Genomic DNA, 24,754 nt, shown 5'->3' with positions numbered 1-24,754 from the left:
AAATGAGTGAAGGACATTGATAAAGGTAATATGGATAAAGTTCTTAGAATGACGCCACTGGATAGGAGATAGAAATAATGGACTTGAATTAGAAAAATAGAAAATAGACTCACTTTGGATTTTGGTAGATATTGGCTCTGGAATAGGTTGTTAGATTCTTGGGAAAAGCTACCAAATACAGTAGTGGAAGGCAGGTCGTTAGGTAGCTTTAAGCGAAGGTTGGATGTGTTTATGTGTTCGGCGGTTGGTCGTAGGGTGAACAGACTCAGGACCTGCCTAACATGGAACAATAGGCCTCTTGCAGGGTCCTCACTTCTTATATCTTTATGTTCATGTGTTCTCTTTCCCTCTCTCCATTGCGTCTCGGGAGCTTCTACTAGTTGGACGTGTCGCTTTGTGCTTTGCTTTTAGTTCAAGTGAGGTCACTTCCCAGCCAACAAGCCACTAAGATCTCACAGTGCATTACCGTCGATACCTATCGATAAGAGCTTCTCCTACGGTTAAGTGCTCTTTTTCTTTTATCTTTATTCATCAACCCTTTAGTTTAAATCTGTGTAATTTCTTATTACAATGTCACCAGCTACTCGCTACCTATGTACAGTCGAGGTTTTATAAAGGATTTGTGGAAACGGAACAAGACGGAGCGTACGAAGATTATCTGTTCTGAGTAATCCGAAGTTATCTGGTACAAAAGTTGAAATAGAATGATTGGAGTGGAATTAAGGCTGCGCTTAAACTGCGGGAAGTATAATACTTAGGGACGAGATACAACCTTTGAAAATGGTGCACCGTGATCTTATCCTCACTACCTCTCCCCAGCGATTACTTCCCCTCAACACTTACTTCCCCCCAGCGCCTACTCTCTCTCTCTCTCTCTCTCTCTCTCTCTCTCTCTCTCTCTCTCTCTCTCTCTCTCTCTCTCTCTCTCTCTCTCTCTCTCTCTCTCTCTCTCTCTCTCCCCAGGCACCTACTTCACTTCAGCGCCGACTTCCCCCTGCCTACTTCCTGTTCTACTTATCCCTCGCTCGCACCACACAGCACCCGCTTCGACAACCGTTTATTGCCCACTGCCTGCCCCAGTCCTTCCTCGTTAATACCCTCGCCCCACCACAGCCTATGGCCCACAGCCCCTCCTATACCGCATCATATTCATCCTACCCCTCAGCCCTGTCCTGCTAACTCGTCTCACCACCACCTAAACTTCTCTCACCTTCACCCCAAACTCCCAGTCCTGTCCCTCCACTACGGTCCTCCCTCGCCCTAATTCCATAACCTCCTCCAAGTTTATGCCACACCTCAACCTCTCAGCCAACCGTTCCTCTCCTCCTTCCTCATAAGACCACTTTTCCCCCGTCCACCCACGTCGGCCCCACTCACGAGCAATCGATTTGCAGTTCTCAGCGACGTGCAAGAAAGGAGCGAATACGACTGTTCCATGATTATATGAGATTCGCTGGTCAGAAATCTTCGTAACACATTACAAGGAATTTGAGAGCAAAGAACAGTCCATGTCTATCACGGTGCCAGAAATTTCCGCATTAAACAAAAGGTTAAAGACATTAACGTACCAATGTAAAAATCATGTATAATGGTTAATGTTGAGAACAACGACATCTACCACAAGAATTCAAATTCAGAAATTATCATAGAAGAATACAATGAGTTTATCGGCAAGCTGAATGATAGATCGGATAACACTGTCATAGTTAGCGCTCCCCTGCGGTATACTGTAGGTAACTACGCCCTCAGTAGAGCGCTAGGTGTAAATGAGAGACTGAAACTTAGCAATGACTTCGTAGACCCATGGCTCGACTTCATAGAAGAAAGGGGGATTATACCGCAGAGACGGCAATCGCTTTAAGCAATAAAGGGACAGAACTTTTAGCTGTACGAATCAAAGATCAAATTGCCTTACAACTCGGTAGAAGTTGGTGTGTTCGCCACATCAAACAGGTGGTTTAGGTCAGGTCAAGTCATACTACATGTCACGCGAGGGAAGTCAGATTGAATCCCCTCCTAACCCCATCAAACGTTGACGACAGGGAAGCTGTCTACAAATAGCTGATTAGCAAATCATAACACCACCAATTTCCGACAAAAGTCACTCTAAGATATCAAATGAACTTTACAGGAATATAGGATCCATCCGACACAAAGTATCTCAATTGCAATGATTGGTAAACAGTGAACACGTTATCAGTGGTTTAACGGAAACATTTGTGAACACGAAAAACACGACCCAATTAGCGAGTACAACCTACCAGACTGAAGGTTATTTGCAAGGGTCAGAGGCGGAACTGCACCGTATGTATCTTCTCACCTATACCTCACCGAAAGTCAGACTACAACATTAGCCGCTGTTTAACATTTGTGTGTTCAGATTAGCACTGAATTATCCAAATGTTACATAAACGTCTTGTATAAACGTCCTAGTCAGCCAACAGATATCCACACAGACTTGTGCGACAGTTTACAACGAGCAATGCAGGAAAAAGGCTTAATCTTTCTTGAGGATTCTAATCTTCCAGAATTCAACTGGCAATCTGCCTCAGGTTCAGAGAGTGAATCTGGTAGACTTATCAGCTTTGTTGGAGGCAATTTTCTCTACCAAACCGTCAACAGGCCGACGAGAGAAACTAATATATTTGATTTAATTCTTACATTCCAGAGTCTTTGGTAACTAATACCCTTGTTGGATAACATCATGGCACTTGTAACAGTAAAGTTAGGTTCGATGTAAATATCAAAACTGACTCCCTCATAACCAGTATCATTACATCTAACTTTGAAAAAGGCGGATTCTGAGGCTTCGCGCGAAGTATTGAAGAGTCTCACCCTTGTCGATTTATGCTCAGAGGAATTATGGGCCAGTTTTAAGGGATAGCTTAGCTACCAACAGAACACGTTCATTTCCTTGCACGAAAAAAACATTAAAACTAACAACAAGCCTGAATAGTACTCACCAACTATTACAAGAGCCATACATGCTTATGAGATCAGATATGTACACAAATCCTGCAACACAGTATAACATAATTAGGAAACATATGAAGTCTCATCAAGATACCCAAGAGATAATATGAAGCGAGTATTGCAAGAGATGATAATAGAGATGCTAAGTGATTTATAGATATCAATAATTAGAAACATAAGGAGTGGGAGAAGACCCTAAATAAATGAGAATGGGGAACCCATTGTGGATGATAAAAACATAGCAACAACCCTAAAAAAGTTTTTTAAGTTCTGTTTTTACGCTTGAAAGCAACGACACAAATTTCGAGACTGATAAATAGCACGCACACGATACAAGAATTTACCATCACAGTTAGAGAAGTACTAAAACAGATAGATAGATTGAACACTGGTAAAAGTCCAAGTCCTGATCGTTTCTATCCACGAGTAATTAGAAATGTTAAACACAAAATTGCCGAACTTTCACCCTACATTTTCGATAAATCTCTCTAGGATGGAATAGTCCTTCACGATTGGAGACTAGCAGATGTCACTCCACTCCTATATACAAAAAGGGAAGCCGCAAATTACCTGGCAGTTACCGTTCTATTAGCCTCACATCAAGTATATGTAAATTCTGGAGTTGATTATTAGACATAGAATCCTTACCTACCCTTAACAACCCATTCTGATCAGTTATACAAAGCATGGTTTTAGAAGGCATAGATCATGCCTTACAAACCTCATTAAATTTGATGATGAATCCCTCAATGTCTACGACAAGACAAATGAAATCGATATTATATTTCTGGACTTCGAGAAAGCATTCGACAAAATCCCCCACGTCAAATTGACGCATAAAGTCCTGGCCTTTGGGATTACTGGTTGTATGGGAAAATGGATCGAAGCTGGTTACATAACAGGGGGTAGAGAGTCGCAATGAACGTTGAATCATCACTGTGGTCACGCATTACTAGTGGGGTCTCCCAGGGATCATTTGGGCCCATACATTTTATCATTTATGTTTATGATAATGACGTGAGACTGAATAACTTAGTGGCCAAATTTGAAGATAACAAAAGTCGGCAATTCCATATCAGCCGAAGAAGATTAGCCTAAGCTAGGGTTAGAAGAGGATTTAGATGAAAGTGCTTGATAGTCTAGAAAATGCCAAATGCCATTTAACGTCAATAAATGGCAGTTTTTACAGGTAGGAAACTTCAACAAAATGTTCGGTAGTGAACTGGTGGTCCACAAGATAATGAACACCCCCTAGTGTGAGGGATCTAGGGATCACTGTCTCCGACAACTTCAAATTCTACCATCATTGCAATGAAGCTGCCAGGAGAGCAAATAGGATGTTAGGATCTATTATCACAAACTTGACCTGCAAAAGTAAGGATATGATATTGTCACTATACCTGAATCTAGTCAGATCACATCTCGAGTATACGTTGTAGTTTTGGGCCCACCATTTAGGCAAGGATGATCTTACATTGGACGCAGTGCAGCAAATAGTAAGGAAATTGAGTCCTTCCTTGCGTGACAGACCGTATGAGGAGAGACTGCGAGAAATAAACTTGTTCTCCCTAAGCACGAGGCGTCTCCGAGGTAAATCAATAGAATATTTCAAAACACATTATGAATTCAAAAGCATTGATGTTGAGAATTTCTTTACAGTAACGCCATTATTTTTAAATAGAGAATATGGACTAAAACTCAGGTGTCACCAACTTAGTCTGGATTGTATGAAATATTTCTTTACCAACTTTATCATTGATGCGTAGAATAACCCTCCAGAAAATGTTCAGAGTAACATCCTAAATATTATCATTATGATTAGGCTTTATTGTCATCTGTCACTCCCCGCTATTGAATAATTCATTTAATCCGTCATCATAGCGAAGTTGTATAACTTGCGACTTCTCAACCACCGCTGTCTCACTGGCCATACTGGGATAGCATACCAACATTGATTAACCCATGCCACCTGCTTTGAGAAAGTAAATCAGAATTTTTATATTATTCTTCAGCATCAGGAATAATATAGATATGGTAAGTCGAGAGACTGGCGCTCAAGTTTATCCTTATTTTTGTCTTTATAAGAAAAAGTGAAGTGATGCATGTCGTTGGTGATGGGATGCATATATTCATGTTCATTCTACTTTCTGATTTTCCTTTAGGTATCTTAATCTTGCAAGGTATGTTATTTTCTACCTGTTTTCCGTCCGGCATGTTGCTGGAGGGAGTGGAGGGTGGGGAAAGACCCTTTACTTTGCTATCCTTTCCTTCTACTACTTTTAAGGGGACGATATCATCTTATTTCATTTTTTCTAAGTAGCGTTTAGGCCATACCATCCCACTTGGACCGTAGGTCTGTGTGGTCTATTTATCTATGTAACTCTCTCTCTCTCTCTCTCTCTCTCTCTCTCTCTCTCTCTCTCTCTCTCTCTCTCTCTCTCTCTCTCTCTCTCTCTCTCTCTCTCTCTCTCTCTCTCTCTCTCTCTCTCTCTCTCTCTCTCCATACTTCTCTTCTCCCGCTTTCACTCCATAATCTTCTTCTCCGTGCCTCGATGAACACACTTTTCTTATCCGTTTCGCTGTACACAATCTCCTTCTCCGTACTTCGCTGCACTTACTGTTCTCCCTGAGTCGTGGTACACACACCTCTTCTCCCTGCATGGCTATACACTCTCCTCTTCTTCCTTCGTCGCTTGATACTTTCTTTCTTCTCCCTATGCCGCTGTGTATACACCTCAGCTCCTTGCGTCACTATACGCTGCTTTTCTCCCAGCGTGCCTCTACATTCTCCTCTTCTCCCTGTGTTGCTGTACATTCTTTTCAACCTGCGTCGCTTTACATTCCCGGCTTCACCTTACATCGTTGAACACTCATGTGTTCTCCCTACGTCAGTGCATTCTCTCCTCTCCTTCCTACGTCGCTGTACACTCACCTCTTCTCCCTACGTCGTTGCATACTCTCCTCTTCTCCCTACGTCGTTGTACATGGTTCATTCTTCCTGGAGCGCCTACCTTGTCAAGTGACCAGATATAGCGGAACAATTGGTAACATCTGCCACTTTCCTCCGAAGAGATACTGCCCATCTTCCTCCGCAATGTACAGCAAAATAGATAGGAAAAGAAACTGATTAAATTTCTTGTATATATTGGTGGAAGATTATCCTTAAGAGCAACTCATCACCCATCATGAACTGAACGTACATCAGTAGAGGTCTCATCCGGGGAGAGTCTCCTGCAACATTCTTTCAAACATTAGTTGGCAGGTCTTCCTCAGCCCGGAGCCCGGCCATCAGTGTACCTCACCAATTGATATACTGTCACCTTGATTTCCTTTACATTTTCCTGCTAATAACTTTCGGAAGAATTCTGAAAAGAAAGTGTAGCTTAACTTTATTTGGTGGAGAATGTTAAGGCCTCTATTGCAAGGTTAAGTTTTTAGTTTTGGATTTCCGTCAAAGAAGATTGGAGGGAAGGGCAAGTATGCAGTCTGTTGTAGATGAGAGGGCTTGGGAAGTGAGTCAGTTGTTGTTCGCTGATGATACATCGCTGGTGGCTGACTCGGGTGAGAAACTGCAGAAGTTGGTGTCTGAGTTTGGTAAAGTGTGTGAAAGAAGAAAACTGAGAGAAAATGTGAATAAGAGCAAGGTTAGTAGGTTCAGTAGGGTTGAGGAACAAGTAAATTGGGAGGTAAGTTTGAATAAAGAAAAACTGTAGGAAGTGAAGTGCTCTAGAGATCTGGGAGTGGCTTTGGCAGCGGAGGAAACCCTGGAAGCGGAAGTGAATCACAGGGTGGGGGAGGGGGCGAATGTTCTGGGAGCGTTGAAGAATGTGTGGAAGGCGAGAACGTTATCTCGCAGAGCAAAAATGGGTATGTTTGAAGGAATAGTGATTCCAACAATGATATATGGTTGTGAGGCATGTGCTATAGATAGGGTTGTGCGGAGGAGGGTGGATGTGTTGGAAATGAGATATCTGGGGAGAATATGTGGTGTGAGGTAGTTCGATCGAGTAAGTGATGAAAGGGTAACAGAGATATGTGGTAATAAGACAAGTGTGGTTCAGAGAACAGAAGATGGTGTATTGAAATGAGTTTGTCACATGGGGAGAGTGAGTGAGGAAAGATTGACAAAGAGAATATATGAGTCAGAGGTGAAGCGAACAAGAAGTGGAGCACCAAATTGGAGGTGGAAGGATGGTGTGAAACATATTTTGAGCGATCGTGGCCGGAACATACGGAAGTGTAAAAGGCGTGTAAGGGATAGAGTGAATTGGAATGATGTGGTATACCGGGGTAGGCGTGCTGTCGATGGATTGAACCAGTGATGGCATGTGCAAATGATTCTTGTGGCATGAGAAAGGTGGGAGGTGGGCAGATTAGAAAGGGTAGTGAGTGGTGGGATGAAGAAGTAAGATCGTTAGTGAAAGAGAAGAGGGAGGCGTTTGGACGATTTTCGCTCCTAAGTAGTGCAAATGATTAAAAGATGTATAAAAGAAAGAAGCAAAAGGTGAAGAGAAAGGTGGAAGAGGTGAAAAGGGGGCAAATGAGAGTTGGGGTGAGAGAGTATCATTAAATTTTAGGAAGAATTAAAGATGTTTTGGAAACAAGTAAATAAAGTGCGTAAGACAAGAGAACAAATGGGAACAGCGGTGAAGGGGGGCTAATTGGGAGGTAATAAGTAGTGGTGAAGTGAGAGGGAGATAGAATGAGTATTTTGAATGTTTGTTGAATGTGTTTCATGATAGAGTGGGAGATATAGGGTGTTTTGGTCGAGGTGATGTGCGAAGTGACAGGATCAGGGAGAATGGTTTGGTAAACAGAGAAGAGGTAGTGAAAACTGTGCGGAACATGAAAGCCGGCAAGGCGGCGGGTTTGGATTGTATTGCAGTGGAATATATTAAAAAAGGGGCTGACTGTATTGTTGATTGGTTGGTAGGGATATTCATTATATGTATGGTTCATGGTGAAGTGCTTGAGGATTCTCAGAATGGATGCGTAGTGACATTCTATAAAGGCAAAAGGGATAAAGGTGAGTGTTCAAATTACAGAGGAATGAGTTTGTTGAGTATTCCTGGGAAATTATATGGGACGGTATTGATTGAGAGGGGCAAAGCATGTATGGAGCATCAGTTTGGGGAAGAGCAGTGTGGTTTCAGAAGTGGTAGGGGATGCGTGGATGTGTGGATCAGGTGTTTGCTTTGAAAAATTTATGTGAGAAATACTTATACAAACAGATTGATTTGTATTTAACATCTACGGATCTGAAGAAGTCAAGGGATAGAGTTGACAGAGATGCTCTGTGGAAGGTATTAAGAGTATATGGTATGGGAGGTAAGTTGCTAAAAACAGTCAATATATCTTATCAAGGATGTAAGGCATGTGTACGAGTAGGAAGAGAGGAAAGTGATTGGTTCTCAGTGAATATCGGTTTGCTGCAAGGGTACGTGATGTCTCCATAGTGTTTAATCTATTTATATATGGGGTTCTTAGAGGGGTGAATGAAAACGTTTTGGAGAGAGGGGCAAGTATACAGTCTGTTGGGGATGAGAGGGTTTGGGAAGTATATCAGTAGTTGTTTGCTAATGATACAGCACTGGTGGCTGATTCAGATGAGAAACTGCAGTTTGGTGACTGAGTTTGGTAAAGTCTGTGAAAGAAGAAAGCTGAGAGTAAATGTGAATAAGACGAAGGTAATTAGGTTCAATCGGGTTGTGGGACAAGTAAATTGGGAGACAAGTTTGAATGGAGAAAAACTGGAGGAAGTGAAGTGTTTTAGATATCTGGGAGCAGATTTAGCAGCGGATAGAACCATTGAAGATGAAGTAAGTCACTGGTTAGGGGAGGGGGCGAAGGTTCTTCGAACGCTGAAGAATGTGTGAAAGTCGAGAACTTTATCCCGTAAAGCAAAAATTGGTATGTTTGAATGAATAGCGGTTCCAACAATGTTATACAGTTGCGAGGCATTGGGTATATATAGGGTTGAGCGGAGGAGGGGGTTGAGCGGAGGAGGGTGGATGTATTGGAAATTAAATGTTTCAGGGCAATATGTGTTATAAGTGATTTGATCGAGTAAGTAAAGAAAGGGTATGAGAGACTTGTGGTAATAAAAAGATTGTTGTTGAGAGAGCGGCAGAGGGTGTATTCAAATGGTTTGGGCACATGGAGAGAATGAGTGAGGAAAGATTGAAAAAGAGGATATATGTGTCAGAGGTGGAGGGAACGAGAAGTGGGAGACCAAATTGGAGGTAGAGGAATGGAGTAAAATAGATTTTGAGCGATCGCGGCCTGAACACACAAGAGGTTAAAGGCGTGCAAGGAATAGAGTGAATTCGAAGGATGTGATATACCGAGGTCGATGTGTCGTCAATGGATTGGGGGGGTTGTGTGTATGTATGTGTGTGTGTGTGATGTTTTTCATATATATATATATATATATATATATATATATATATATATATATATATATATATATATATATATATATATATATATATATATATATATATTTTTATATATATATATATATATATATATATATATATATATATATATATATATATATATATATATATATATATATATATGGTTTAGGTATGTAGATGATGTTCTTTGTGTTTGTCCAACAAATGAAAATTTACAAATATTTCTCCCCTTACTTAACAATTTAGTACCTTCCATCAAATTTACCATAGAAAATGAAAATAATGGTATATTACCATTTTTAAATTGCATGAGTCCATAGACGAGGAAACAAGTTTAAATTTAGCATATACAGAAACCCACTCAATGTATGCTCATATATCCATTATTACTCATCTCAACATGACATAGTCAAATTATCATCATTTCAATCTATGTTCCTTAGGCCTTTACGTATTTGCAGTTCAGAGTTTATTGATGAAGAGTTTGAGAAGATATATTGTATTGGATCTAAGTTAAAGTACCCTAGATCTTTCATTGATAAATCCCTTAAGTTAGCAAAGAAATCATTTTATAGAGTTGAGCCCAAACCTCCCATTAACACCAAGAATCTTTTAGTTCTCCCTTTTGATAACAATTTCACTTTGCTTCCCATGTTGCTTAAATCTTTTAACGTAAATGTTGCCGTTAGCAACAATAATACTATAAAGAATATCTTAATCAGGAAATCACCAGAGAATTCTCTTGGTTGCATCTATAAAGTGTCTTGTGGAAACTGTGATAAATTTTATGTTTGTCAGACTGGTAAGGATCTTTCTGATAGACTAAATCAACATAAATATAGTATAAGAACGGGACAAGAAACAAATGCCTTGTTTAATCATGTTAAAAACTATGATCATTGTATTGACTGGAGTAACGCCATCTCAGTTATTAACTCTAACTCTATTACCAAGAGAAATATCATTGAATCTTCTATTATCAAATACACAAAGAATTATAATCTTAATATTAGTGATGGTCCATACAATTTAGATAACTTTATAGTAGATAAGATTTGTAAAATGATAAGTTCATGAACGCTCGTTGTATGTTTTGGACAATCACATGTTTAACAAATGGCATCCTAGCTTCGTCTCTTCGATGTACATCAACTGACTTATATTTCTCTCTTGTGTCTCCCCTGATGATGTGATTATTATACGAAAGTGCACTTGGGAACTTTTCGTGTTTCATTTTCCCCATAGACTCAAGAATATCTTGATCACGCGCAAAATTGTGATCCTTTCCAACATGGATTCCACACGGCTCGTCTATTACTTCTCTACAAGCTGTCCTGGACTTTCTCCTTTCGTTACTGCTTTTTCCAAATCGCTAATCAAGGCTCACCAACTGAAGTTACGATTTGAATTCCTTAGGAAATGCCTTGATGAACAAGTGATGCAACGTTTGTTGCAGCAGTCTGGGCGAATATTTGACCAATTTCAAAATATTATTTTAAAGAAAAACATTGAATTAAAGAAACTTGAAATGGAGAAGGCTTTTCGCATTTCAAGAGAGAAGAAACGTGCCTTTCAAATGGCAATACCGACACACTGGAAGAACCGGATGTTTGACTATTGCTATGATGAATTAAGGAAAGAACGCAATAGGCTACAAGTGTTACTAAATCGTAAGTTGGACCATCTTATTGAAAACAGCGACAGGACCAAGAACACAAACCCATCTTTTGTGGTAAACCTGTCTAATAAACAACTAGATAAAGATTCCTTGTGTGCATTAGGCTATGGTTTAAGTTTTGTGTGCTCTCACAGAGAAGCCAGCTGTGTTGATGTCACAGTCTTTTTGTAATTTAGAAAAATACAGTAATCTAAGTAATGATGATATCAATATATGTAAAGGTTTAATGTATGCCAGTTTGTCAAAACCAGTGGAAGCTAATTGCCATAAAAGATTTATAAGAACTATTAACACCTTAAAAAAAGATAAGGATATACATATTACTAAAGCAGAGAAGGCTAACACTGTTGTGATTTTAGACAAAAGTAACTATTTTTCTAAAATGAATGATCTTCTAAATGATAGCACAACATATTCTAAACTTAGTAAAAATCACTTAGAAGCAGTTAATTCTCACTTCAATAAAGAAATGAAGTTGTAGTTGAAAGGTAACATTTCTCTTATCAAAAGTTTGTCATCTTTCTCCCCTTCTTTGCCATATATGTATGTACTTATCAAAACACATAAACAGAATTTTATTCCAAGACCTATAGTGAGTTCAGTAGGCTCCATCACATATAAATTGTCAAAATGGTTAGTTTCTTTATTAAGCCCTTTAGTGGGTACGGTATCAAATTCTAATATCATGAACAATATAGATTTAGTCAACAAGCTATTCAATATCAATGTTAATTTTGATTTCAAACTAGTTGGCTTTGATGTTTCTTCACTTTTACTGAAGTTCCAATTGATGACCTTTTAGAATATTTATCTGATGTCTTGCATGATATTCAATTACCTGTTTCAAAGACTAATTTCACTGAACTGATAAAATTGTGTATAAAAGACTGTGTATTTCAATTTAATGGAGATTATTATGCCCCAAAATTTGGTCTGGCAATGGGTAACCATCTTTCACATGTACTAAGTAATCTTTATATGGAATTTTTGAAACAAAATTACCAAAGAATATCTTACCCTCTAATGCAATTTTGTTTAGGTAAGTAGATGATGTTCTTTGTGTTTGGCCAACAAATGAAAATTTACAAATATTTCTTTGCCTTACTTAACAATTTAGTACCTTCCATCAAACTTTCTGTAGAAAATGAAAATAATGGTATGTTACCATTTTTAGATTGCATGATCCATAGACAAGGAAACAAGTTTAAATTTAGCATATACAGAAAACCCACCAACGTATGCTCATATATCCATTATTATTCATCTCAACATGACAGAGTTAAATTATCATCATTTCAATCTATGTTTCTTAGGGCATTACGTATTTGCAGTCCAGAGTTTATTGTTGATGAGTTTGAGAAGATATATTGTATTGGATCTAAGTTAAAGTACCCTAGATCTTTCATTGATAAATCCCTTAAGTTAGCAAAGAAATCTTTTTATAGAATTGAGCCCAAACCTCCCAATGACACCAAGAAACTTTTAGTTCTCCCTTTTGATAATAATTTCACTTTGCTTCCCATGTTGCTTAAATCTTTTAATGTAAATGTTGCCTTTAGCAACAATGATGATATAAAGAATATCTTAGTCAGGAATTCACCAGAAAATTCTCTTGGTTGCATCTATAAAGTGCCTTGTGGAAACAGTGATATATTTTATGTTGGTCAGACTGGTAAGGATCTTTCTGTTAGACTTAAACAACATAAATATAGTATAAGAACGGGACTAGAATCAAATGCCTTGTTTAATCATGTTAAAAACTATGATCATTGTATTGACTGGATTAACGCCATCTCAGATACTAACTCTAACTCTATTACCAAGAGAAATATCATTGAATATTCTATTAGTAATTCACAAAGAATTATAATCTTGATATTAGTGATGGTCTATACAAATTAGATAACTTTATTGTTGATAAGATTTGTAAAATGATAAGTTCATGAACGCTCGTTGTATGTTTTGGACAATCACATGTTTACCAAATGGCGTTCTAGCTTCGTCTCTTCGATGTATATCAACTGAATGTTATATTTCTCTCTTGTGTCTCCCCTGATGATGTGATTATTACACGAAAGTGCACTTGGGAACTTTTCGTGTTTCATTTTCCCTGTGGACTCATAGAAATATATATATATATATATATATATATATATATATATATATATATATATATATATATATATATATATATATATATATATATATATATATATTTATATATATATATTATCCCTGGGGATAGGGGATTAACAATACTTCCCACGTATTCCCTGCGTGTCGTAGAAGGCGACTAAAAGGGGAGGGAGCGGGGGGCTGGAAATCCTCCCCTCTCGTTTTTTTTTAATTTTCCAAAAGAAGGAACAGAGGGGGCCAGGTGAGGATATTCCGAAAAAGGCCCAGTCCTCTGTTCTTAACGCTACCTCGCTAATGCGGGAAATGGCGAATAGTTTGAAAAAAAAAAAAAATATATATATATATATATATATATATATATATATATATATATATATATATATATATATATATATATATATATATATATATATATATATATATATATATATATATACGTGCACGCCCATATACGCACATTTATATACCTATACATTTCAACGTATACATACATATACAGATACAGACACATACATAGTAACGCATTTCCATATTCATACATGTTTCCCTGATCCATTTTCGTCGCCACCCCGCCATATATGAAATGCCATCCCGTGGCACATCCAATCTCCAGACGCTTCTCATTTTTTGGTTCAATCCAGTGACAACACGTCAACCCCGGTACACCACATCACTTTTGCGAGCCTTTCACCTTCATGCATGTTTAGGTCGCGGTCGCTCAAAATCTTGTTCACTCCATCCCTCCACCTCCATTTTGGTCTCCCACTTCTCCTCGTTCCCTCCACCTCTGAAACATATATCCTCTTTGTCAATCTTTCTTCACTCATTCTTTCAATGTGACCAAACCATTTCAATAACCCTCTTCTGCTCCCTTAATCACACTCTTTTTATCACTACACATCTCTCTTACCCTTTCATTACTTAATCGATCAAACCACCTCACACCACATAATGTACTCAAACATCTAATTTCCATCACATCCACCCTCCTCCGCATAACCCTACCTATAGCCCACGCTTTGCAACCATATAACATTGCTGTAACCACTATTCCTTTAAACATACCCATTTTTGCTCTCCGAGATAACGTTTTCACCTTCCACACATTCTTCAACGTTCCCAGAACCTTCGCCCCCTCCCCCACCCTGTGACTCCCTTCCGCTTCCATGGTTTGATTCGTTGCTAAATCCACTCCCGGATATCTATAACACTTCATCTTCTCTAGCATTTTTCCATTCAAATTTACCACCTAACTGTACAACAGGGGTCTGTGCTCCAAACTAACTAAATCCCTCAACCCTACTTTACTTAATAACCTTGCTCTTATTCACATTTGCTCTGAACTTTCTTCTTTCGCACACTTTAAAAACTCAGTCACCAGCTTGTGCAGTTTCGCACCCGAATCAGCCACCAGCGAGGTATCATCAACGAACAACAACTGACTCAATTCCCAAGCCCTCTCATCCACAACAGGCAGCATACTTGCCCCTCTCATCCACAACAGACTGCATACTTGCCCCGCTCTTCAAAACTCTTGGATTCACCTCCCTAACCACCCCATCCATACACATATTAAACAACCACGGAAATATCACGCACCCCTGCCGCAAACCGACATTCACTGGAAACTAATTATTTTCCTCTTTTCCTACTCGTACACATATGGGCCTTACGTCTTCGATAAAAACTTTTCACTCCTTTTAGGAAAATACCTCCCACACCATATACTCTTAATCCCTTAAAAAGAGCATCTCTATCAACTCTATCATATGCCTTCTCCAGATCCATAAATGCTATACGCAAATCTATGTTTTTCTTTAAGTATTTCTCACGTACATTCTTGAAAGTAAACACCTGATCCACACATCCTCTACTACTTCTGAAGCCACAGTGCTCTTCCCTAATCTGATGCTCTGCACATGCCTTCACCCTTTCAATCAATTCCTTCCCATATAATTTTCCAGGAAAACTCAACAAACTTATACATCTGTAATTTGAAGACTCCCCTTTATCCCCTTTGCCTTTGTAGAATGGCACTATGCATGCATTCCACCGATCCTCAGGCACTTTACCATGAGCCAAACATACATTAAACATCCTCACCAACCAGTCAAGAACAGTCACCCCCTTTCTTAATAGATCCCACTGAAATACCACCCAAACCCGTCACCTTGCCGGCTTTCATCTTCCGCAAAGCTTTCACTACATCTTCTCTGTTTACCCAACCATTCTCCTTGACCTTCTCAATTTCACACCACCTCGACCAAAATACCCTATATCTGCCACCCTGTCATCTAACACATTAGATAAACTTTCAAAATACCCACTCAATCTCCTTCTCACATCACCGTTACTTATCATTACCTCCCCATTAGACCCCTTCACCGATATTCCCGTTTGTTGTTTTGTCTTACGCACTTTATTTACCTCCTCCTAAAACATCTTTTTATTCTCCCTGAAATTTAACGATACTCTCTCACCCCAATTCTCATTTGCCCCCTTTTTCACCTCTTGCCCTTCTCTCATGACCTCCTGCCTCTTTCATTTATACATTTCCCAATCATTTACACTATTTCCCTGCAAAAATCTTCCAAACGACTTTCTCTACTCTTTTACTAACAATCTTACTTCATCATCCCACCGCTTACTACCCGTCCTAATCTGCCCACATTCCACGTTTCTCATACCAAAAGCATCCTTTGCGCAAGCTTTCACTGTTTCCCTAAATACATCCCTATTCCTCCTCCAGTCCCCTTTCATCCTTTGCTCTCACCTTTTTCCATTCTGCACTCAATCTCTCCTATTACTTTCTCACACATGTCTCTTTCCCAAGTTCGCTTACTCTCACCACTCTCTTCACCCCAACATTCTCTCTTCTTTTCTGAAAACCTCTATAAATCTTCACCTTTGCCTCCTCAAGAAAATGATCAGACATCCCTCCAGTTGCACCTCTCAGCACATTAACATACAAAAGTCTCTCTTTCACGTGTCTTTCAATTAACACGTAATCCAATAACGCTCTCTGACCATCTCTCCTACTTACAAATGTATACTTATGGATATCTCTCGTTTTAAACCAGGTATTCCCAGTCACCAGCCCTTTTTCATCACACAGAGCTACAAGCTCTTCTCCATTTCCATTTTCAACATGTACACCAATTATTCCCTCAACTGCCACTTTACTCACCTTTGTATTCAAATCATTCATCACTATAACCCGGTTTCATGTATCAAAGTGGCTAACACACTCACTCAGCTGCTCCCAAAACACCTGCCTCTCATGATCTTTCTTCTCATGCCCAGGTGCATAGGCGTCAGTAATCACCCATTTCTCCCCATCCACTTTCAGTTTTACCCATAACAATCTAGAGTTTATTTTCTTATACTCTATCACATACTCCCACTACTCCTGTTTCAGGAGTAATGCTACTCCTTCCTTTCCTCTTATCTACTCACCAACCCTTGATTTTACTCCAAAGACTTTCCCAAAACCACTCTTCCCCCTTACCCTTGAGCTTCGTTTCACTAAGAGCCAAAGCATCCAGGGTCTTACCCTCAAACATACTACCTAACTCTCCTTTTTTATCATCTTGGTTACATCCAGACACATTTAGACACCCCATTCTGAGCCTTCGAGGTGGATGAGCACTCTCCGCATGACTCCTGTTTCGCCTTTTAGAAAGTTAAAATACAAGGAGTGAAGGGTTTATTTTTTTCTTAAATTGTCCTTAACTGCCGTGTCCCGCTTTAGTGAGGTAGCCCAAGGAAATAGACGAGGGAGGGGTGGCCCAACCCACCCACATACACATGTATATACTTGAACACCCACACACCCACATATACATTCATATACAATTCAACATATACATATACATATACATAATTACAAATGGACATCTCCATATTTGCTGCTTTCATACATTCCTGTCGCAATCCCGCCAAACAAGAAATGCCACTCTATCATCAAGCATATTCAACAAAACTTCAAAACACTCAATCCACCTCCATCTCACTTCACCACTAATTGATATTACCTCCCCATTGGCCCCCTTTACCAATGTTCCCATTGTTCTCTTGTCTTACGCACTTTATTTACCTCCTTCCAAAACATCTTTCTATTCTCCCTAAAACTGAATGATACTCCCTCGCTCCAACTCTCATTTGCCCTCTTTTTCAGCTCTTGCACCTTTCTGTTGACGTTCTGCCTCTTTCTTTTATATTCTCCTAATCATTTGTACTACTTCCCTGAAAAAATAGTCACAACACCTCATACCACATATTTTCCTCAGTCATTTAATTTCCAACGCATCTAACATCCTCTGCACAACCCTATCTATATTCCATGCGTCGGAAACATGTAACATTGCGGGAAACACTTTTCCTTGAAAAATACCCATTTTTGATTTCCGAGACAAAGTTTTAGCCTTCTACACATTATGTATGTGGGTGGCTTCCGCATTCTTTCGTCACTTTCCTTGCGCTATCTCGCTAACACGGGAGACGGCGATTAGGTATAATAATCCTGGGAGCCTTGAAGAATGTGTGGAAGTCGAGAACATTATCTCCGAAAGCAAAAATGGCTATGTTGGAAGGAATAGTGGTTCCAACAATGTTGTATGGTTGCGAGGCGTGGACTGTAGAAAAAGTTGTGCGCAGGAGGTTGGATGTGCTGGAAATGAGATGTTTGAGGACAATATGTGGTGTGAGGTGGTTTGATCGAGTAAGTAATGTAAGGGTAAGAGAGATGTGTGGAAACAAAAAGAGCGTGGTTGAGAGAGCAAAAGAGGGTGTTTTGAAATGGTTTGGGCACATGGAGAGAATGAGTGAGGAAAGATTGACCAAGAGGATATATGTGTGGGAGGTGAAGGGAACGAGGAGAAGTGGGAGACCAAATTGGAGGTGGAAAGTTGGAGTGAAAAAGATTTTGAGTGATCGGGGCCTGAACATGCATGAGGGTGAAAGGCGGGCAAGGAATAGAGTGAATTGGATCGATGTGGTATACCGGGGTCGACGTGCTGTCAGTGGATTGAATCAGGGCATGTGAAGCGTCTGGAGTAAACCATGGAAAGTTCTGTGGGGCCTGGATGTGGAAAGCGAGCTGTGGTTTCGGACATTATTGCATGATAGCTAGAGACTGAGTGTGAAAGAATGGGGCCTTTGTTGTCTTTTCCTAGCGCTACCTCGCACATATGATGGGGAGGGGGATGTTATTCCATGTGTGGCGAGGTGGCGATGGAAATGATTAAAGGCAGACAGTGTGAAATGTGTGCATGTGTATATATGTATGTGTCTTTGTGTGTATATATATATATGTGTACATTGAGATTTATGGGTATGTATATTTGCGTGTGTGGACGTATATGCATATACATGTGTGTTGGGGTGGGTTGGGCCATTTCTTTCGTCTGTTTCCTTGCGCTACCTGGCAAATGCGGGATACACCGACAAAGAAAAAATAATGAAAATAAAATATATGCATATATATATATATATATATATATATATATATATATATATATATATATATATATATATATATATATATATATATATATTTTTTTTTTTTTTTTTTTTTTTTTTTTTTATACTTTGTCGCTGTCTCCCGCGTTTGCGAGGTAGCGCAAGGAAACAGACGAAAGAAATGGCCCAACCCCCCCCATACACATGTACATACACACGTCCACACACGCAATATACATACCTACACAGCTTTCCATGGTTTACCCCAGACGCTTCACATGCCTTGATTCAATCCACTGACAGGACGTCAACCCCTGTATACCACATCGCTCCAATTCACTCTATTCCTTGCCCTCCTTTCACCCTCCTGCATGTTCAGGCCCCGATCACACAAAATCCTTTTCACTCCATCTTTCCACCTCCAATTTGGTCTCCCTCTTCTCCTCGTTCCCTCCACCTCCGACACATATATCCTCTTGGTCAATCTTTCCTCACTCATTCTCTCCATGTGCCCAAACCACTTCAAAACACCCTCTTCTGCTCTCTCAACCACGCTCTTTTTATTTCCACACATCTCTCTTACCCTTACGTTACTTACTCGATCAAACCACCTCACACCACACATTGTCCTCAAACATCTCATTTCCAGCACATCCATCCTCCTGCGCACAACTCTATCCATAGCCCACGCCTCGCAACCATACAACATTGTTGGAACCACTATTCCTTCAAACATACCCATTTTTGCTTTCCGGGATAATGTTCTCGACTTCCACACATTTTTCAAGGCTCCCAAAATTTTCGCCCCCTCCCCCACCCTATGATCCACTTCCGCTTCCATGGTTCCATCCGCTGACAGATCCACTCCCAGATATCTAAAACACTTCACTTCCTCCAGCCTCTCACCATTCAAACTCACCTCCCAATTGACTTGACCCTCAACCCTACTGTACCTAATAACCTTGCTCTTATTGACATTTACTCTTAACTTTCTTCTTCCACACACTTTACCAAACTCCGTCACCAGCTTCTGCAGTTTCTCACATGAATCCGCCACCAGCGCTGTATCATCAGCGAACAACAACTGACTCACTTCCCAAGCTCTCTCATCCCCAACAGACTTCATACTTGCCCCTCTTTCCAAAACTCTTGCATTTACCTCCCTAACAACCCCATCCATAAACAAATTAAACAACCATGGAGACATCACACACCCCTGCCGCAAACCTACATTCACTGAGAACCAATCACTTTCCTCTCTTCCTACACGTACACATGCCTTACATCCTCGATAAAAACTTTTCACTGCTTCTAACAACTTGCCTCCCACACCATATATTCTTAATACCTTCTACAGAGCATCTCTATCAACTCTATCATATGCCTTCTCCAGATCCATAAATGCTACATACAAATCCATTTGCTTTTCTAAGTATTTCTCACATACATTCTTCAAAGCAAACACCTGATCCACACATCCTCTACCACTTCTGAAACCACACTATATATATATATATATATATATATATATATAGATATATATATATATATATATATATATATATATATATATATATATATATATATATATATATATATATATATATATATATATATATATATATATATATATATATATATATATATATATATATATATATATATATATATATATATATATATATATATATATATGTGGATGTTTTGGCTCTGAGTGAAACGAAGCTCAAGGGTAAAGGGGAAGAGTGGTTTGGGAATGTCTGGGGAGTAAAGTCAAGGGTTAGTGAGAGGACAAGAGCAAGGGAAGGAGTAGCAATACTCCTGAAACAGGAGTTGTGGGAGTATGTGATAGACTGTAAGAAAGTAAATTCTCGATTAATATGGGTAAAACTGAAAGTTGATGGAGAGAGGTGGGTGATTATTGGTGCATATGCACCTGGGCATGAGAAGAAAGATCATGAGAGGCAAGTGTTTTGGGAGCAGCTGAATGAGTGTGTTAGTGGTTTTGATGCACGAGACCGGGTTATAGTGATGGGTGATTTGAATGCAAAGGTGAGTAATGTGGCAGTTGAGGGAATAATTGGTATACATGGGGTGTTCAGTGTTGTAAATGGAAATGGTGAAGAGCTTGTAGATTTATGTGCTGAAAAAGGACTGGTGATTGGGAATACCTGGTTTAAAAAGCGAGATATACATAAGTATACTTATGTAAGTAGGAGAGATGGCCAGAGAGCGTTATTGGATTACGTGTTAATTGACAGGCGTGCGAAAGAGAGACTTTTGGATGTTAATGTGCTGAGAGGTGCAACAGGAGGGATGTCTGATCATTATCTTGTGGAGGCTAAGGTGAAGATTTGTAGAGGTTTTCAGAAAAGAAGAGTGAATGTTGGGGTGAAGAGGGTGGTGAGAGTAAGTGAGCTTGGGAAGGAGACCTGTGTGAGGAAGTACCAGGAGAGAATGAGTCCAGAATGGAAAAAGGTGAGAACAATGGAAGTAAGGGGAGTGGGGGAGGAATGGGATGTATTTAGGGAATCAGTGATGGATTGCGCAAAAGATGCTTGTGGCATGAGAAGAGTGGGAGGTGGGTTGATTAGAAAGGGTAGTGAGTGGTGGGATGAAGAAGTAAGAGTATTAGTGAAAGAGAAGAGAGAGGCATTTGGACGATTTTTGCAGGGAAAAAATGCAATTGAGTGGGAGATGTATAAAAGAAAGAGACAGGAGGTCAAGAGAAAGGTGCAAGAGGTGAAAAAAAGGGCAAATGAGAGTTGGGGTGAGAGAGTATCATTAAATTTTAGGGAGAATAAAAAGATGTTCTGGAAGGAGGTAAATAAAGTGATTAAGACAAGGGAGCAAATGGGAACTTCAGTGAAGGGCGCAAATGGGGAGGTGATAACAAGTAGTGGTGATGTGAGAAGGAGATGGAGTGAGTATTTTGAAGGTTTGTTGAATGTGTTTGATGATAGAGTGGCAGATATAGGGTGTTTTGGTCGAGGTGGTGTGCAAAGTGAGAGGGTTAGGGAAAATGATTTGGTAAACAGAGAAGAGGTAGTGAAAGCTTTGCGGAAGATGAAAGCCGGCAAGGCAGCAGGTTTGGATGGTATTGCAGTGGAATTTATTAAAAAAGGGGGTGACTGTATTGTTGACTGGTTGGTAAGGTTATTTAATGTATGTATGACTCATGGTGAGGTGCCTAAGGATTGGCGGAATGCGTGCATAGTGCCATTGTACAAAGGCAAAGGGGATAAGAGAGAGTGCTCAAATTACAGAGGTATAAGTTTGTTGAGTATTCCTGGTAAATTATATGGGAGGGTATTGATTGAGAGGGTGAAAGCATGTACAGAGCATCAGATTGGGGAAGAGCAGTGTGGTTTCAGAAGTGGTAGAATGTGTGGATCAGGTGTTTGCTTTGAAGAATGTATGAGAGAAATACTTAGAAAAGCAAATGGATTTGTATGTAGCATTTATGGATCTGGAGAAGGCATATGATAGAGTTGATAGAGATGCTCTGTGGAAGGTATTAAGAGTATATGGTGTGGGAGGAAAGTTGCTAGAAGCAGTGAAAAGTTTTTATCGAGGATGTAAGGCATGTGTACGTGTAGGAAGAGAGGAAAGTGATTGGTTCTCAGTGAATATAGGTTTGCGGCAGGGGTGTGTGATGTCTCCATGGTTGTTTAATTTGTTTATGGATGGGGTTGTTAGGGAGGTAAATGCAAGAGTTTTGGAAAGAGGGACAAGTATGAAGTCTGTTAGGGATGAGAGAGCTTGGGAAGTGAGTCAGTTGTTGTTCGCTGATGATACAGCGCTGGTGGCTGATTCATGTGTGAAACTGCAGAAGCTGGTGACTGAGTTTGGTAAAGTGTGTGGAAGAAGAAAGTTAAGAGTAAATGTGAATAAGAGCAAGGTTATTAGGTACAGTAGGGTTGAGGGTCAAGTCAATTGGGAGGTGAGTTTGAATGGAGCAAAACTGGAGGAAGTGAAGTGTTTCAGATATCTGGGAGTGGATCTGGCAGCGGATGGAACCATGGAAGCGGAAGTGGATCATAGGGTGGGGGAGGGGGCGAAAATTCTGGGAGCCTTGAAGAATGTGTGGAAGTCGAGAACATTATCTCGGAAAGCAAAAATGGGTATGTTTGAAGGAATAGTGGTTCCAACAATGTTGTATGGTTGCGAGGCGTGGGCTATGGATAGAGTTGTGCGCAGGAGGATGGATGTGCTGGAAATGAGATGTCTGAGGACAATGTGTGGTGTGAGGTGGTTTGATCGAGTGAGTAACGTAAGGGTAAGAGAGATGTGTGGAAATAAAAAGAGCGTGGTTGAGAGAGCAGAAGAGGGTGTTTTGAAGTGGTTTGGGCACATGGAGAGAATGAGTGAGGAAAGATTGACCAAGAGGATATATATGTCGGAGGTGGAGGGAACGAGGAGAAGAGGGAGACCAAATTGGAGGTGGAAAGATGGAGTGAAAAAGATTTTGTGTGATCGGGGCCTGAACATGCTGGAGGGTGAAAGGAGGGCAAGGAATAGAGTGAATTGGAGCGATGTGGTATACCGGGGTTGACGTGTTGTCAGTGGATTGACTCAAGGCATGTGAAGCGTCTAGGGTAAACCATGGAAAGCTGTGTAGGTATGTATATTTGCGTGTGTGGACGTATGTATATACATGTGTATGGGGGGGGGGTGGGGCCGTTTCTTTCGTCTGTTTCCTTGCGCTACCTCGCAAACGCGTAAGACAGCGACAAAGTATAATAAAAAAAAAAATATATATATATATATATATATATATATATATATATATATATATATATATATATATATATATATATATATATACACATGTACATAACTCATACTTGCTGCCTTTATTCATTCCCGTGAATAACGTGCCACACATGTAATGACAACCATCGCTCCCCGCATGCGCGCGAGGTAGCGCTAGGAAAAGGCTACAAAGACAACACTCGTTCACACTCAGTCTCTAGCTATCATGTATAAAGCACCGAAACCAGAGCTCCCTTTCCACATCCAGACCCAAAAAAACTTTCCATGGTTTACCACAGACGCTTCACATGCACTGGGTCATTCCATTGACAGCATGTCGACACTGGTATAACACATCGTTCCAATTCACCCAATTCCTTTCACGCCTTTCACCCTCCTGCATTTTCATGCTCCGATTGCTCAAAATCTTTTCACTCCATCCTTCCATCTCGAATTTAGTCTCCCACATCTCTTTCCCTCCATTTCTGACACATATATTCTGTTTATCACTTATGTTGTCTTTTCCTAGCGCTACCTCGCACACATGAGGGGGGAGGGTGTTGTTGTTCCATATGTGGCGAGGTGGCGATGGGAAAAAATAAAGGCAGACAGTATGAATTATATACATGTATATATATGTATATGTCTCTGTGTGTATATGTATATATATGTATAGGGAGATGAACAGTTATGTATGTTTGCCGTTGTGGACGCGTATGTATATACATGTGTATATGGGTGAGCTCGGCCATTCTTTCGTGTGTTTCCTTGCGCTACCTCGCTAACGCTGTAGACAGCGACAAAGCAAAATGAATAATAACTTAAAAAAACAAATACATATATATATATATATATATATATATATATATATATATATATATATATATATATATATATATATATATATATATATATATATATATATATATTCTCTTTTTTTTTTTTTTTTTTGCTTTGTTCGCTGTCTCCCGCGTTGGCGAGGTAGCGCAAGGAAACAGACGAAAGAAATGGCCCAACCCACCCCCATACACATGTATATACATACGTCCACACAAGCAAATATACATACCTACACAGCTTTCCATGGTTTACCCCAGACGCTTCACATGCCCTGATTCAATCCACTGACAGCACGTCAACCCCGGTATACCACATCGCTCCAATTCACTCTATTCCTTGCCTTCCTTTCACCCTCCTGCATGTTCAGGCCCCGATCACACAAAATCTTTTTCACTCCATCTTTCCACCTCCAATTTGGTCTCCCTCTTCTCCTCGTTCCCTCCACCTCCGACACATATATCCTCTTGGTCAATCTTTCCTCACTCATTCTCTC

The sequence above is a fragment of the Panulirus ornatus genome, chromosome 57 (genome assembly GCF_036320965.1).
Source record: "Panulirus ornatus isolate Po-2019 chromosome 57, ASM3632096v1, whole genome shotgun sequence".
Lineage (NCBI taxonomy): Eukaryota > Metazoa > Arthropoda > Malacostraca > Decapoda > Palinuridae > Panulirus > Panulirus ornatus.
This window is presented reverse-complemented; position numbering follows the sequence as displayed.